Genomic DNA, 18,818 nt, shown 5'->3' on the forward strand with positions numbered 1-18,818 from the left:
CCAGTTTTGCATAGCTGTAACAGGCACTCATGACATGCAGGGCCCCATGACAAAAAAATACCCTGCTCACACACCATACCATGACAAGGGGGAAGGACAGCAGAACAGAGGCAGTTAGGAGCAGGCTACCCCGGCTAAAAGAGATGCTTCTTTTGCCTATAGGCCTCTCCCAAGTTATCCCAGGACGCTGGCCAGATTAATTACCCTGGTAGACCACACACAGCCCCATGGGTAAGAAGCCTTTGCCTTGAAAAACTGAGTTGAATTATGAAACTCTCTCTCTTGTCAAAGGTGTCAGGTTTGAAAAATAGTGCTGCACAGCCTTACCTTCAATCAGCTGTTATGCTTTCAGTTGTACTAGTTTAAGATGCAGCCTATTGCACCCTGTTAGCAGACTGCTGTTGGAGGACAAATGCACAGCTGCAGCAGGGGAGTTACAAAACTCATCCAATCCTAGCCTTCTAGTTAGAGGACTTCCAGAATACGGATACTGTTTTAATCACAGATAAATACATGCATTTGTCACCATCCTACCAATTTCCCTGCCAGGTCCACTTTTTATGAATTACTAAAGTATAGAAATCAGCCAGAATCAGCCTTGCTTTCACAAGGTCAAAGCTGGAGAAATTCCTGTGAATCTCAAATCCTGCCAGGGAGGAGAATCCAAGGGACAACACAATGCACGCTAGATGGATTGAGGTTACTGTTAAATCAACAAGCTTCTGAGCAGGCAGAATTTTGTCAGTGTCATATTTCAGTGTTTGTTTCTGGAAGCATTCTTTGAGCATTGTGCAGAAAGGACTATAATTTGTCTCCAATGCAAAAGTTGTGCTTTCTTTGGGTACCCACAGTGCTAAATAACCTTGCAGATATCTGAAGTGGCACAGCACTTCCCAAGTGACTTACCATGATAGCGATGGTTTCTCTACAACCGCACAGCACGTGGGCAGCACCTGATGTGACAGGGACTAGAGATGCCTTAAGGTGGATCTCACTGTTCCAACCCTTTGTTCTAACACTAGAGTTCTCAAAACACCACCACACCTGTGTGTGAAACACATGGGTGTGGATTAGTGTAAACTAAGGAATTGTTCTAAGGTGCTGAACTGCAAAATGCAGTGGCTACATTCTCCTCCACCAATCCTGCTGCAGGAAGGCAGCCTCCAGCAGAGGGACAGTAACAAATTACTGCAGGGCAATGACATCTAAATTGCTGCAGCTGTTTGTTTGGGCACACAGAAGCCAAGGCACAGCCTTGTTTCAGCGAACATCAGCGGGTTTGATGAGACCTAGAAGTGGGCACTTCAAACCACAGAGGAAGATTGAATCCAACCACACCAAGAAAGAGGACTATTAAACAAAATCAGAGAAATTTAAGGTTCAAGAAGCAGCTTGGATGAGAGGAGATTTACTTGAAGGCAGACCTGCAAGTCTACCATTATTAAAAGCACTAAACATCTTCCAAGGTTGTCTTCCTAGACAGGGAAGAGGACTGCTCCTGGGGATATACAGACCACTTCCCATGGTTATTTTCTGCGCCTTTTAGGAATGTTTTCCTTTGTCTATCTGAATTAATTTTCACAAAGTACTTGACAGCTTGTAGTCCTTGCTAAAGGATACATAGCACCTCAGCAATTGACTATACACTAGCCAAATAAATTCAGAAAACAGTTATCTCAGTAAGACATTGTTTGCAGCAAACCAATTAATAAAACTTTAAATCAATTCTTTAAAATAATACATTTCTCACTGCTAGTGAAATTGCAGGCAACTTAACTAAGACTATCTTGTTAAAGGCTGAGCAAAATTGTCTGCCTTAAAGGTGGGTAGAAGAAGGAACATGATATACAAGAAGTACTCATCTTTTGGCTACCTACAATGAAAGATGGCTCCATGGAGTAATAAAAACTTCCTAGTAAAAAGTAGTCATCTTCTAAGGACAAAAAAATTTCCCATGCCAGAAATATCCCCCAGAAAGTCCTGCTTAATAAAACTGCAAATACAGTAAAATCCCCTACTGTCTTCCTGATGGGGCAATGAAAGTCTCAAGTCATCAAGACAGTCATCAAAAAACAGCCATCACAATGATTGCCAACTGTCAAGGCTTGAGTTAAAATAGCCCTCTTCTATCTCAAAACTTGAGTCAATGTGGACAAAAGTTTAGCAAAAGGCTCAAAAATACATATCCTCTCTGGAATAATGGGAATAAAGCAAAAAATCAGCCAAAAGTCACCAGGCCAAGCCACAAGCCAATCACCACAAAGGAGGCCAAGCTAAGCACGATGAGGCCCAACTTCAACCCTGACAACACTCAGGCATGGCCATTACCAAAACCACACAGCTTCTGCAGTCACTGAAGCATTTGGCACCAACCCAACACAGAAGGAGCCCACTGGTCTTGTGTGGAAGATCCAGGAGCAGTGAAAATACGAGACAAGATGAAGAAGCTCATTAAATGCTCATCTAAGTACAACAGTTTAAAATCAGCTAAAGTTATGGGATTACATGATTTGTCATTTTTAAACACTCTTTTAAGAGCATAGTAAATGTTTATATTCAGCAGTCATCATCAAATTTCTTTACAATTCTATATATTACACCTATATTTAGGAAAATCTCTCTCTTTATGTGGGACAATTTGGAGATAAGGAAGGCATACGCAACAAATTCTAATAAAAAATACACCTTAAAATGACTTAGAAACACACAAAATGTGGAACTGGCTGTACAACACACAGCTTCGGAATTCCTCACAAAACCCAAATGAGCTCAGCCACCAACACTCCTGCATCAAATTGCAAGATCGAGGTCCATTTTAGGATTCTCTTAACAAAACAGCCTCTAGCATAATCTCAACCAAAACCAAGATGAAAACTGAATTCATGTTTGAATAACACAAGTACTTATTTAGGCAGAAAATAACATTCTCTGAACTTTTAAACCACTAATAGCTAATCTCTTGTTTCCTGTCTTTTTCCCCCTCATTCTCTCAAATCTGGACTTCAGAGAATGCACATTAAATCATTTAACAGACCTCAGTGCTGTTTTCTCCCACACCACTTTAAAATAGAAGCATATCTAGAACTTAAAAAGAAATGTTGTACAGTAAAAAAAAAAAAAAGCCATTTAAGTTCTATTGCTACAAGAATTTCTGTCCAGTTCAGAATGACTTTTCAAATATTAAAATATTTGATACAATATTAGAGATTATTTGAGAAAATAACACATTTCTGAAATGTTGCAGATTCAGCTGTGCTTTGAAACAAAATACAGTAAGTGTTTCTAAGTTATTAGAATTATTATTTGTCTATAGTACTCAGTATGTAGTATTTCAGGGGAACATTTCAAACATCCAAGAGAAAACAGACTGGCATTTATAGTTACTAAGCTCAATACCAGTTTCCATTTAAAACAAACCAACTCCCCATAAAACACTGTAAAGCTGTTTTCCCCTGCTTGGATATCCAAGTCCCCCTGACCACAGAGAAATTCAAGGTTTTTCAGACTCAGGTGAAACCCTTTAAGAGAGGATGTTTCCTCAAACATCCACAGCCACCATGTAGGTAACCAATTGCACTGGTACCACTTTGGCCTTACGTCCAACCTTACAAAATAAGAAACTTGTCCTGATGTCTACTGTAAATATCAATTCACATTCTGCGCACAACAGAAACAAAACAAGATAATTCTGTAATATGCAAATCACCAAGGCAAATCACTTTCAAAGCAAGAATCTGAGAACGGTTTTGATACATTTAAAGATACCAACAGCCATTACAACTCTTATCACAAGAGAAAACAAATAAAGAAAAATAAAGAAAAAGAGCTACTTACCAAGACTAATGACTGCTTCTGTATTAAAAAATAATTACCTGTAGGACCAAGAAAGGGTATTAAGCAAGTTCTGGCACGTATCCACTGCACTGGCCAAATGGAAATTAGCAACACTTGGTCATCCACATCCAAAGTAGAATTTTTTTTTTTTTTTTTTCAAAAGGTAAATCCCACCATTTAAACAAGCTATAGTCACATTTCCGGTAAGAGTACTGCTGCTGCTATTTCTGCCACAAGTTTTTAGTCAGTTCTTAGCCACTTATATCAGTGAGGAATCAATACGATGATAACAAGCAATGCTTTCCTGTGTAATTAATTAACAAAGCCCTGGTCTATCTAAGTCACAAATACAGATTGTACAGAACAGAATGTGTGTGAGAGAGAGGGAGGGTGAGAATTAATTATAAATGCATCTAATTTGGCTATAATGCAAGCTGCACATTTGGACTGAGAAGAGTCCACGGCCCACAGTGTGTAAGCTGTCGCCAAATTGCATTTTGCTAATATTTCATATCTGTAGCCAGCAAATTAAGCCAGCCAAGTGCCTCCTGCCCAGGTAGCTATGCTGACTGTGTTTAGATATCAGTTAGACAGCTACAGCTTGGTTTTGCTTAATATGGTTTCTCTTAAAAATTTGACAGCTGGCTGAATGCTCTAGCAGCTTTTAGTCAAATTATTGCAAGGTTTCAATTTTCATCTTAAACCCTGCAGAAAGGAATGTAATCACATTATGCTAATAAATAACCAGTGCTTTCAAGGTCAACAGAGGAACAAGATCATAAAGTTGTACATATCAAAAATATAAAGAAAAGTCTTAAGTAGGGACAAGTTCTAATTTATTTCACATTGATGCTTCACACTGGTGGCCAAATAAATGCTGTTTTGCTTTCATTTTTGCCATTTTGATATCCTGAGGTATTGTCACCAGCAGGAGGAGAACATTAGTTGTGATGGAACATTTGCTTTCTGAGAGCTCTTAAACTCACTAAATGTCCTCACTGCATATCTGGGGATGTAATGGTAGATATATACCTGAAGCAGACAGAAACCTCAGAAAAACATGTTTCACATGCACAACCTTACAGTCTGCTCAAACAAGCTAATTTCCTGAGAACAAAATATTTGAGAGTATCTGGCCATGACTCTTTCTATCTCCAAGAGGATTATGGTAGTAAGTAACATTTACACACATAGGTTAATTGCTAGATCCACAATGACCTAGCAACTTCAGTATTTATTACCAGAGTAGATTATGTTCCTTCAGGACTTGATACAAAACCAGCTGCAAACACACAGGACCTATCACTTCAGTTAGAGGCAGAATAATTACAAATGTCGATAAGCACAGCTGCTGATTAATAGCCACTTCTCTTGCACCCTAGATTTGTCTGCATTTGGATAGGACTCCAAAGCATGTGGATTTTTCTTGACAGCTTTGTTTGTTGGGAACTAAAAGGTTTCCAGGATTTGGTTTGTAAAATTTTCTCTCATTCAATATTTAATTATATATTATATTCAGTGCAACAAGAGAAAAATCAAAGTAAGGTACTAAAATGCATGAATGATCTAATGATTTTTTTTGCCTGTATCTGTATAGATACATCTATCATCAACACTGGTATGGAACTAAGAACATAAGTTTTTCTTTAAAATTGTTAACAATAATTAAGTATCATTTGCACACCATATTTGCATGTACTCCAATACGGAACACGGAATGAGGCAACATGTGACAGAAGCAAGCTCTAGGGAGACAGGGTCACTCCATTAATAAATCCACATGGACTGCAACAGATGCCATCCTCTGTCTCAGCTATTAGAAAACACTTGATCATTTGCTCCTGTTTTGTTTGCCATGTACAGCATAATCAAGAAAAAGACTTCTCAAGTAACGCTAATCTTTAGAACATTATGATTTTTTTTTTTTACTCCTACACAGAACATTGACACTGTCCTTGTTTTAAAGACTATAGATACAGGAGGAACTTGCTAAACTCATCCTGCCAGCACTAGCTGAGACAGCAATGTGCATTTGTTTATCACATTGCTGTCTGTGCTTTGCAGGGTCACCGTCTCCAGACACCTGCAGACACAGAGACACAGCACAGATCCACACAGCACTTGTGGAACAAAGCACACGAGGAAACCGTGGGTGAGCTACTGAAAGGCAAGGGAGAAACCAATCTGCTCAGGAGTAAACAATAATACACATGTGCTTGGAGCAAACACCAAGCAAACACACAGCGCTGCTTCAGAGACTCACTTCCCAGCAGTCAACAGCCAAGTGAAGGCCACTAATAGCACAAACCCTAGAAATTACAGTGTGACTGTAGAACAGTCACAAAGAGCAGTAGGAATTATTTTTCGTCCCCCTCAAAGTCATCACAAATCTCCAACACAGAAAACTACTTCCATGTTATGAAATTCCAAGTACACCAATGGCAGTTACAGAAACGTTCACCATACTCTGTTGCTTTACCTGTTGGAAGTCCCTACTCCCACCCCTGGATTTTAAAGACATGCTTGGCTTGACTGCTCAACCAGATCTGGCTGAAGATCTTAACAGGCTCAATTCTGCATGAGTACCAGCTGAACAGAAATTGCAGCCACAGCACTCAGCCAAGCATGTCATGCCCATCACGCGGAGCTTGCTGTGTTAAACCAGACAAGATTGCAATAACCTTGGGCTTTTAAGACAACAAATACTAATCACCAGCTGAAACTAGCAAATCCTTCTTTCTAGTGAAGAGTTTTCATTTTTGTACATGTCACCCCAAGAATCATCGCATTTTTAATTGCTTTGAACACTGCAGTGATGGTGCCAAGGACTCTTACCTTGAACTTGTAAATCACCGGTCTTGCTATGAAATAATATCACAAGGAAATGTTGCTAACCATGCCTAAACACTACTCACAGAACACCTGTCAGAGAGAAAAATAATTTCATTTTTTATATGAAGTAAGACCCAATTTATTGAGGGAAAAAGTAAACTGTAGAGCTTTATTGCTTCCATAATCATTTTCTGTTATCTGATTCTTTCCTGACTGACTGCACACACAACTGCCTATAAACATCAATGGGAAGTACATAACGACAATTTGGGGAGGGTAGAAACAACCTCCACCAATCTTCCCAACAGCTTTTAGAATTACCCTCTTTCCCCTCAGTTTTGGATAATATATATGGACATAAGTTATCCAAAAAATAGCTGTAGCCTTTAAACTCTCAAAGTATAAGGTGGTATATATTTCCTTACAGCAAACGATACTACCTCATGTAACTAGTTTTTACACTATCACATATTGAAGCCAACAAATCTTACAAAGAGGACAGGTGATGTAGCTGGTGACATTAACTGGCATTAGGGAATTGCACAACATAAGGAATGCAAAAGTACTTTATTTTCAACAGTTTGCACCCAACTACAAACACCTGGATAAGAGATTCTCTTAACTCTGGCAAAAAGAAAAACAATACAAACACAAACAAAAAATCTCAGTCCAAAAGAAGCAAATCAGGTAGCATCCAAAAAAAGTGTAAAAACAGAAATGAAAGAGCGCGTTTGGCCTCAGTTGCATGGATGCTCGGGGTGTCAGGCACTAGCTATGCAAGGTAAAATCACATATGGGACACTGATTTGAACAGCTCAGAGATGATACACAAGGGCATCCACATCACTCAAAAATTATTCTCCAGTAGGTACCATTTCAGATGGATAACAGCCACTATAAACCTCCTTCAGAATTAGATCTCTCTATTATTTCTCAATTCCGTTACAAATAAAAATTACAGTTTTCCATCCCTATGGATAATGTGGGCTTTGCACGAGTCCAACACTTCACAAGATGTGACAAAATGAGAAATAGCTGTATCACTTTATGAACATTTTGCATAGCTCAGCTTGACTGTTTGAGACAGATGGGTTTCTGTAGGTAAGATCAAAGAGGGGTATAGGAGGAATCTGACAGGAAAGAAAAACTATGAGCTAGATAAGGAACACCCAACAAACATTCAAACTACAAGAGAGAAGCTATTAGCTGTGAAGAGACAACCTGCCTGCGGGCAGCAGTTACTTGCCTTTTCCAGAGCTAAGGGGAGAGATACAAGATAAATAAGTAAACAAACACACTGGTCCATTGAAGAAAGGGATGAGCAGGGCCAGCACATTGACACTTTCAGAGGATGCAGCCGTCAGCAACCAATCCAACCTGTCAGACCTGGAGTCAGCTGGCATGCAAACACCACAAAGAACAGAAAACAAAGCAGTAAATGCAGAAAGACCCTTCCTTTTTATTATTGGGTGAATAAATAAATTAAAATTTTAGTCTTTGCATAGATAAATTCTACTGGGCAAAACTGCTCCAACCAAAAAAAGCTGGCACCTAGGCAGACGAGAGAGATAGTCTGATACATGCAAGAACATATCAGCGCTACAGGCAGCATCATAACAGAACATCAGCAACCAGGCTTGAGAGCCAGAGGCAGCCCAGCCATGCAGAGCAGAGCTCAGGTACAGCCAACCCATGTGAATTACTGCCCTCATGCCAGCCCAAGCCACAGCACATCTCATGAGCTGGTCAGGAAACAAACCAGGGTCATAGGCACACAGCTGGGTAACAGTCTCCAAATGGCCCATCAGACACATTAATCTCATTGCTGATTTCCAAGGAGGTGCAAGAAGTATACAGATGTAAACTACTCTCTTCTCTCCCTGTTTGCCTTAAACAATGAAAATCACTTAATGCAATGACCACTTTATGCTTCCCTTGCAAGAAGCAACATGATTTCTACCTAACCCACAGGATCAGCCAAACCCCCTAGAAACCCCTAGAGTTCTTCTCAATGCAGTGCAGGTTGGTGATGCTCAGGATGGTCAAATATTTAGTCAATTTTATTTGTATTCAAGCTTTCATAATACAAATTTTGTAAAATAAAGTGGGTTTTTTCACACACACACAGAAAAAAAAAAAAAAAATTATATTGGAATACACTTCCTTGCCATGTGCCTCCCTTACCATGGTTTTTGCTGCTGGGCAAATGCCAGAACAGTTCTGTTTTCCTGTTCTGTTTTCTCTGGGTGAATATTGGAATGAGCAGCCTGACAAACGACAATGCAGTTAAACCCTCTTTAGGAGAAACAAAGGTCAAAACATGGCATGGCAGCAGGTTTCCTGCTCCACCAGCAGTAGTAGGAACACTCTAACATGTTCTGCATAGGCAACAGTTGCAGTTTATATCCACACACGCATTTGCAAGCGCTGTCCCTGTGATCTGGTGAACAGGACATGCAGTTCCTCTCAGTGAACTATGCTTTCAAAGTCATCTTCTCTGAACAGCTAGAAAAGCACTACTTGCCCAGTCCTCAAACAGGCCATAAAACAAAAGACTTACTGACAGCCTGGAAAAAGTTCTGTTGCAGTACCTCACAACAGGGCCAGTTTCTTACAAGTCATTTCCAGTTCCATGTTGCAGGAGATGTTATGCTGTCAACTTAATAATGCAATAAAAGGCAGAGGAGAGCTTTAGTTATAAGTACCAAAATACAAAATTCTACCAGAGATAGTGCCGGGAAGATAAAGTCTCTTCTTACAGAATAGAAGTGACAGCTTTGCATTAGAAAGCAGCAGTAGATATTCAAAAGCTCCAGGAAAACCTGTAGTAAAGGCACCAAAAATCAAAGTGCAGCTGCTCTTTTTACTGTTTAAATCATTATATATTAGCAACAAATCTTGTTGTTGGCCAACACTCAGAAATGGCATATGGCCAATAAAAGGTTCAGTGGAGTTTTCCATCTGTCACTGGAATCAGCTATGGCTCCAGCTCATACATAGTAAGTTTAGTGTCATAATTATTTGTGTACTAGATGTCAACCACTCAGTCTAACATAATCATTTGAGTACACAATTTGCTAAATATACTGCCCAAGCAAAACACGCCATAACCACGGAACTGCAGCTCAGGAGAGGCATTTCCAGGCTGTAAGGCCAGCACTCACCAGAGATAAGCCTGCATGCAGAGGGGGCTGGCTTGCCACAATGGGTTATGCAAAGCCAAACTCACCAATGGATCCTCCTGCTGTGTATCAAGGACAGTAAGAGGCACCATGCTCTTACTAAAATCAAAAGTCAAACACCAAGAAGATACCTAGTCAGTGAGTGGATGAGTGAAAGTGGACACAACATGGTCTTTTGTAGCTCTGCTTGTTCCTTACAGATTCTAAGCATATGAATTTACTTTGTTGTTTTCACAGTCCTGCCAGCAGAAGAAGGGTGACAGACTAAGCTTTAAACTATTTTGTTTCAGTGTAGGTTCAGGAAATACCTTACTAAGAGTATTGTCTGAGGTTTTAAAAATTCCTTCTACATTATTTTCCATTAGTTTTTAACAGCTATGGAATGACATTTTTTCTCCCTCACCCCATATAGCACTCCAATGCTATGGATCCTGCACTGATACGTCTTTAGGGCTGTATTTAGATCTGGATTTTCCAGACACTGGGATTTGTATTTCTGTCAGCCAAGAGTCACAGTCTGCTTGGTCCCAAATCTGGGTGCAGGCACAGGCAGATTTCTATTTTTTTAGTTCAGGCAGAAAAATCTGTAATACTCCCAAATGCAGAGCTTTAGCAAAGTGGGGGACGTGTGAGTGAGGAGAGAGGGGGAAGTGTACGAAGCTTTGCTGGAAGTCAAAAGCAAGAACATTTTTGTTTGTGCAAGTTTGCAACTGTACTCTCTCTTCCCTAAGTGCTACATCTGCTCCAAGAAGACTGCCAAAGTACTTGAGAGCTACTGGATCTGACCTGTGGCTGGCTTTTAACATTTAGAACCTGGGAAGCTGGGAGCACTGTAAAGAGGGATGGAGGAATTCACTGAAACCTTTTAGAATATGTAATAATCCCTTTGTGGTTTGGTCAGAACTGGCACAAGCAGTAAGCTGATTTGTACAGAAATGGCCTCATGGCTTAACAGATGCTAACAGCTCACAAGAACAATTTCTTGCTGCAAACAAGATCCTATCCATAGTGTTGTTTTGCTCCAAACAGGGTGGAGAATAGAAACAGATTATTAAAAAAAAAAAAAAAATAAAAAAAATAAAAACACCTCAAATAATGAAAATAACTTAAATGCTCAACTCAGTTGCTGAAACATTAATTATCTTCATCAGAAGTGGAACCTCAGAGTAACCAAGACACTCTGTGAGGCTACCAGCCATAGCAGGACCTATTTCAGAGCTGCAGGGGGAAAGCTGTGGATACTCCTGAGCATCCAAAGGTCAAATACCCACAATTATGGAACCAGACTGGTGTTTATAACATTTTCAAATTCTTGGACAGCAGAAAATCCCATTAAGCAGATCCAGTATTCAATATTTCAGGGATGATTAAATTGAATACTTTTAAAGTCTGTTTATGTTTGCATAATTTTCTTTATTGCTTCAACATTGAAAGAATATATAAATTAGAAAGCACTTGAAAAAGTGTTTTCAAGAAGAGATTTTAAAAGCCTTAAGTTCTCCTTTGGCAATGCATGGGACCATCCAAAAATCATCCAGGAAAAGGTAAGTCATAGCTGTTTGCAAAAAAATGAGTAAACTAGTACTGAAACAGTTTTCTTGGATAGCAGAAAGAGCACCAGTGGGAGACCTGGCTGCCATTTCCATCCCCTGCTTACAAGAAAAATGGTCCATGAAAGAAGTTATATAAACTTGCATATACTGTGCACATTGTTTTCATGGTTGTTGATTACGTTTATCAGTGACAAATTACTACAATGAAATTATGTTTCTAGTGGCCAGGGAACAGATGCATAAGCTAGAAGCTTTTAGATTTCATGATATGTGAGAATATGAGATTTCCGGTTTAGCAACAGAAGGATATAATAATTGTTGTATCCTGAGGGAAAAAGTTTCAGCTCTATCACATCAGTTCTTCTGTCAGCAGAACATGATTCTTGTGAAAGATACAGTATTATCTATATATTGTGCACCAGCAATTAAGGCATCAATATGTTCATCTTTTTAAGGTCTGATAGAAACCTAAAAGTTGCCTTTTGAAAACATTATGCTTCCAGCATGCTTCCAGCATATACAGCAATGACAGAATTACTATTAAATGCATGATGTTTTAAATAGTCTCCGTTTCACAGTGGAGCTTTATAAAGTTAGCATTGTGAAGGAGTCAGTAGCAACTCAGCGAAGTTTGTCAGCTTTAGAGACCCTCAGTCCTTTGATAAAACACAAACTGCATTTCTAGTGATATCTCATGAGGAAGCAGTGGGGTCTGCACCAAAGCTCTCTAAAGAGACAAACTCTCAGAGATTGCAATAATTCTATCTTTTAGTTGTCTGCACTGCTCAGTTTGAGCAGTAATAACTCTGTCATCTCTTCTGCAGAAGCACAGAATTGATTTTTTTTCCTTTATCCTCATGTAAAGATTACAGAATTTCCAGAGGAAAGGCAGGCATCTGCACATATGTAGAACCTGTATGTTAGTCGGGATATAATTTACATGAACTCAACCCAAAATATAAACTGGGAGAACTTATTTACCAAGAAGTTCCAGCTGAATTTCAGCCAGTGTTCATAAACTCCGTGTTCACAGAGCTATATGTCTAGACCATCTTTTTGGCATACAGCTGTTCATTTATGTTTTACCAGAAGGTTCTCTTCAGTTTGATGCTCCAAACACCCCCCTTCATTGCAGAACAGGCTTATGCTTCACTGTCCAGCCAGGTTGCAACAAAAGCCTCTGCCCCAGCTCCTGAGAAAACTGCTCTCCACTCTTTTCTCCTCCTCAGCAAAAGCACATCTAAAAAGCAATCAAGCTGAATTTTTCCCTGTCAGCTTCACCCTTAAGGCTGCACAGAAATGAGGGGAGAAAGAATTTACAGGAACATCTCACAACACACACAAAGTAACAAAGGTTTAGCACCACAGTTACTGAACCAAAAGCTGAAGGTACTTTAAAATGAAAGAAGTCTCCTCTTGACTGATGCACAGTAACATAACCCAACATGGGCAAGTAGAATTTTGCAACACACTGCCTTGTAGCAATCCATTTCTGAAACACAGAAACACCCTCAAATCAACAACATCTACTACATTTTAAATAATGTTACTACATGCTGATGTCACCTGGTGAAACAACTTGGTAGCCAATAAGATAGGATTAAATGTGTCCCTTCTCTAGTATGTCAATAATAATTATTTTTCTAATGCTTGTTCAGTTATAGGGATACATGAAAAGAAGCAATTGCATTGGAGAAAACATGATTTGATGTTGTTTATACAGACACTTATGTACTGAGAGTTTGTTTTATCTCCTGAGATATCGCTGAGATTACAGAACTTGCAGGCAATAACTATAAGAATATTTTAATCATAAGAATAATAATTCCCATTTTATTTATGTAGAATATAAATTCCTAAGTACTTGCAAATTCAAGGTCAGCTGAAAGTTGCCAGAACAGCTAGATTGTTTCATTAGCAATGCAATGAAAAACAGCAAACCCAGCAGATGCACTGAGACCACAGAGGCCGTGACACAAAGCCTTCAACACACATCTTGCTCTCCAAAATGCTTCAAGAGAGGTACACTGAAAGGACAGCAGGTAGCACATGAAGCCAAGCCTCAAGACAGCCAGAGCAAGAATGGAAGTAAAAAGTTTCAGAGCAAACATAGGCTTCAAAGAGTGGAAAAAACAAGTTTATACTCCAGTGTATGCACAAGCACAACTGGTTGAAGTGTTTGTGTCAATAGGAAGAGGAAAGAAAGCAAGTAGAAGCAAAAGTCACTGAGAGACCAGAATTCCTTGGTGCACAAAACTGGCAGTAAAGAGAAGCTTAGAAACTGCAGGGAAGGAAGGAGTTTCTGCTCTGTTTCTCTTTTGTCCACAGAAACAAGACTCTGAATAGTTGGGGGAGGGGAGGAAAACAAAACAACAATCAAGAAAAAACCCACCCAAGGTGTTAGCAAAGAAAACTCACTCATTGCCAGTACCTACTCCCATTTGTGTGTTGTGGTGTGTTTAGCTGACCCCTTGACATCACAGTGTAGAAATAGAAGTGGATGTGCATTTGTGCTATTCATAAACCCCTGAAGGGATGGAACAGAGCAACCTGAAGTGATCATGGTGCAATATTACCATTATCCATAGGATGCCCCTCTCAGGCCTCATCATTTTACTCCCTTCTTTGGCCATCCCTCATTCAAACACAATTGCTTGAAGCAGGCTGGCTCTATTTGAAATCTTTTTAGACTGTATGCAATCTTTTGAGCCTCACAGCCTTAAGCTGTTCTAAAGGCACTATTGAGACACAAAACAAGAACTATATAAAGAAGCTGCTGTACAGCATTATTACTGGCTAGCAATAACCCTACTCTCTTGGTATATACAGGCTTTTATAGATAAGTGTAGCAAGCCTTCATGGAAAGATTCTCTGTTGTGATAATCTAGTTAGCCACCATCAGTTTCGTGATGAAAAAATTCAGTTTCATACTACAAACACTGACATTCACAATACATTCCAATTGTCTTAATGAGAACTTCTAACCAAAGAAAGGGAGTTAACATGGAGGAACACTCAATTATACTGGAGAAATTCTTACTAACTTAAATCTCAAAAACATTTCATCTGAGACATGTTTCATTTTCAGTTTGAAAGATTCCTTCCATGTCCTAAATAGATGAACAACCCACCTGGTGAGCAAGCTAAGACCATGAGAACTACTGTAGAATATGGAAGTCTTTGGCCTCAAGATGGAAGGTGTAATTTTGTACACTTGAATTGCTGGGAAAATAGAAATCCCCAGGCACCAAAATGAACAGATTCAATTTTCTTCAACTAAAAATACTACACCCTCCTTTAAGCAGACATTCTCTTCAACATGAATTCACTTGAGAACCACCAAGCAAAAACATTCTGCTAAGGAGTTTTTAGCTTTTTTAACATTGTAGGCAGCCATAAGATACACTTTTATCGGACTATGAGCCACACTGTCACAGGTGATGACTGTACTCCACAGCATATATGAAGAATATTCCACAGCTGCAATCCCCACAGAACAGTCTCAACGGCTTCCCACCCTCAGCCACCTCCCCTTGATTATGACATCTAAATGCTTCCATGGCCACGTGCCAAAAATAACTACATTGCTCACTCCTGGTGACTGAAATTCTTCTGAATGCAGACAGCACTACTGAAAAGCTGGAGGCTGCCTGCATTTAGCTCACATATAATTAACACTGAAGTCTAATTATGGACCACCTAAAAACATACAGTATTCAACAGTACAACTTCACAGCTTAGAGTCAACAAAAAATAATCACACGTGTAAGGTCAGAACACAAAGGCCAAGAGACCTAGAATAAGTTTCACACCAGCCTGCACCAGCTACCACAAATCATTCCTCGGCTCAGCAGCTTTCCTGGTTGTCACCAGGGATTGCAGTTGAGTTGTAGCTTCCAGTGGTCTTCAGAGGTATTCCCAGCAAGAGCATTTGGATCTTGGAGCTCAGGGTCAGAAATCAAATCTTTCCCTTTGACATTGTTCTAAAGCCATGAATGAACCTATGAATGAACCCCTTTCTTAAGTCATGAGATTAGCTTGAAAATAATATTGTCATGTGCTTATTTGCCTCCAGCATTAGATGCTCAGATTTCAGGCTTTCTTTACAACTATTTATTTGAACAAAAAATAACACGGGCTCTGATTCTTGCGTGGCTAATGTACATCAAGCTGATGCTTTAAGAAAAACAGCAGCCATCATGAGAGTTGGCAACTCTCAAATTGGTGGTTATGAAGGAAGGAATATTAAACAGCTATCATCAATCTGTCTAGACCCAGGAAGTGAGCCATGAAATGCTGACAAAGGGGAATATCTGATCTGACAATGACAGTATATTTATCTTTTAAATTAAGAATAATGGAGGTACACTGAAGAGACTCGTTTTAACTTTGAAACAGTATTTATCTCATCACCTTAGGATAGTACCTGAGCACCTCAGGGCAAGAGACTTTGTTCTATCAGCTCTATTAAAGGCCATCATGTTACAGTCCAGATATGCCACAGGAGCTGCACAAACAAAAGAAAAGGCGTGTGGAAACTGATCTTCTGAACAGCCCTACTGCAGCCTCCCATTTCAGCAGCAGGCCAGGTAGTCAGTGCCCTGTTCATCCTCAGCTTCTTTTCTGCCAAACAGGGGGCAACGCTGGATCATCAGAACAATACTGAGGTTCGGCGTATGTTCTCAGGATAAAAACATCTTCACTTATTTTGCTTCCCAGCACATTCCCTGTCCTTGTGACAGGGAACATAAGTGGTGTGTACATGCACAGACTGTCACACAAAAAAAGCATAGCTGTGCACAGGTTCTGTATCCTGAGGCAGGAGCTGTAACACTGAGGGACAGCTAACACCAAGCTGCCCTCGCACCAGTCCTGGGGCTGTCTGAGCACCCTCATCCAAACCCAGACCAGGTTATTTTTATACAGACCTCTACAAAAACAAAACAAAACAAAGAAAAAAAAATCCCAAAACCCAAAACCACAAGGCAAGGATGATGCAGACACTGATCTGCTTTAATCACTGTAATTAAAATAGTAGGTCACAGCTTGAGTTGTAAGAAAGATTGGAAGCATGTTTATAATTAAGGAAGCCAGAGAAACTCAGGATTCCTACACAGGTATGATCACCTACACCTAAGTTAACCACAGATTCCTTACAGGGATCTATACCACCCTTTCCTTCTCCCAAAAACACTAGACCCCACATTACACAATAATATTTTTGTGTTGTCATTTTAAATTAGTCATTAATTCATCATGCCATCCCCGTATCTCTCTTATCTAAGGACTGGTTCTACCAACAAGTACTAATGTTCCCCTTAAGTTCTGATAAACTAACCTGCTTTTGTCCCTCATTATCCATGGTCTGTCTGCTCAAATGGTGAAAAAAGTAGAAGAAAAAGCTTTCAAACAATCCTAAGCAAACTCCCTGCTTATAGAAAAACTCCTTGGTCTTGTACTGAAGTCCAATCTCTGCACAAGAAAATGAGAAACTGTTTTGTGGCATACAACAGCTGATCCCAATTAACATTTTCTCTCCCACCTGCCCCCTAAATTGCACACAGCTGGAGTCCCACCTCGAGACAGCCCAACCTCCTTTTGCTCAGTTATATAGCAAAGGGACTCCCTGTGCTCAGCTGTGTGGGACATTCAGATGCATTGTAGCAAGTCCACAGTTGGTTTTGATCACTGGGAAAGGAGCTGCAGCTGCTGTGGTTTGATGCTCCCTTACCCTTTCTGAGGCAGCCATAGCAGCCTTTGCGTGTCCCTGGTGGAGCATTAGTGTTAACAACCTGACTAGCAAACAGTTGCCCATCTCTCTCCTTCAGAAGCTCTGAAAAATTTATTTATTATTTTTACTATCAGAGAGTAAAACTTTACCTTAACAGCAGCTAAAAAATGCAGCAGCACACATTGAATCTGCACTAATATTTGACTGACCTCAGCTTCAGAGAATGCTCTCTCTCACTGCAAGAGCCCAGAGCTGGCAGCCAGCAATGCTGAGGCCAAAGCCTCCTCTGGCCGCCCGTGTTTCTGTGCTGGATCAAGCATGCAGACAGGCAGCGCGTGCTTCCTCATGCAGGGACACCGGGGGCTTTTTTTTCTGTTTGTTGCTCTCTCCAGGGGCGTTCTTGGCCAGGAGGGTGCAAGTGCAGCACCCTCACTCAATGACTTCTCAGCAAACTAAGTAGACTTGAGTCTTGAATAAAATCAAAGCTCTGGCTTTGCTCCAGCTATGCATGGAGAGCGGGTGCCTATAGAAAGGAATTAGAGCTTGAACACAGAGCAAAAGCAGAGCAAAACCTTCAAATCCTGAAATCACATGACTGAGCTTTCCTAACCATGCAGCGAACATGTCGCTGTACCAGAGAGCTCATTCCCATCAGAACAGCAGGCTTATAAGTACTTTAAAGCAATTAAAAAAGAGCACACCAGCAAAAAATAATTACTTTGAAACGAAGCAGCTGATATTAGAAAACTGTGCTGGAGTTTTAAGAGTAAGCCAATGATACGTTTCAAGGAAGAGAAGCAGTGGCAAGGAAGCCACTTACCTTGGTAACAAAACCCTTCCTGTTGACCTATGTAAGGAAAGAGCCACCAGTAATTTAGACAGGGAATTTTGTACTGTTTTCTCTGGCAGAAAGTGGGATTCAGAAGAAAATCCTTTAATCCTTCCAGACCAAAATGGTCTATTTTGTCCTGTAAAGCAGGAGAAGCAGCATCTTCTCTGCTACAGTCTGCTTTTCAGAGAGCACACAGAACTCATTTGTGAAAAGTTAGTTGACACCCCTAAAAATCTCCACTATCAAAATCATTCTTGCTCAAGTAAAAAGCATTCTGGGCCACAGAAGGATCAGAAATGGGCAACAGCAATTGCTGCAGAATTTGTTGTTCCATGCAATATCTCTCATTTTTCCTGCTATAATAGTGGCTGTATGATTGTTTGATTCAATACAAAAGGAAAATACCCACTTTTTCACCTTATCTCCTGTATCCTAGAGTGAGGTTGATCACATATTAGCCAATCACCATGGATGCAAGGAACTTGAGGAGTTTAGAGGGATTACATGCAATGAAGCAAAACAATCTGTTCCCATTTGAACTTCTTGTTCACAAATGTAAGCATCAGCCCTGCACCTCCCAAACAATAAGCAATAAAACAGACACCTCAAAACTCCACTTGGTATCACAGGGTTGCAAATGTTTCCGGAGACATGTCTGCAAGCGATACAAGGGAAAGGCAACTCTGTTCCTGAGAAACCAGACTGGGGAAGGGGCAGGGGTGATGATTCTGCAAAGCTTAAAGACTGCATTTTACTCTTTAATCTTCGGTTATACACATGACTTCACTGTGGAAAGGTCACCAGACAAAGGAGTTCAGTGAACTGGGTCTGAAGGGAGGAACTGTGTGCGGGTC

The sequence above is a fragment of the Hirundo rustica genome, chromosome 13 (assembly GCF_015227805.2).
Source record: "Hirundo rustica isolate bHirRus1 chromosome 13, bHirRus1.pri.v3, whole genome shotgun sequence".
Classification (NCBI taxonomy): Eukaryota; Metazoa; Chordata; class Aves; order Passeriformes; family Hirundinidae; genus Hirundo; species Hirundo rustica.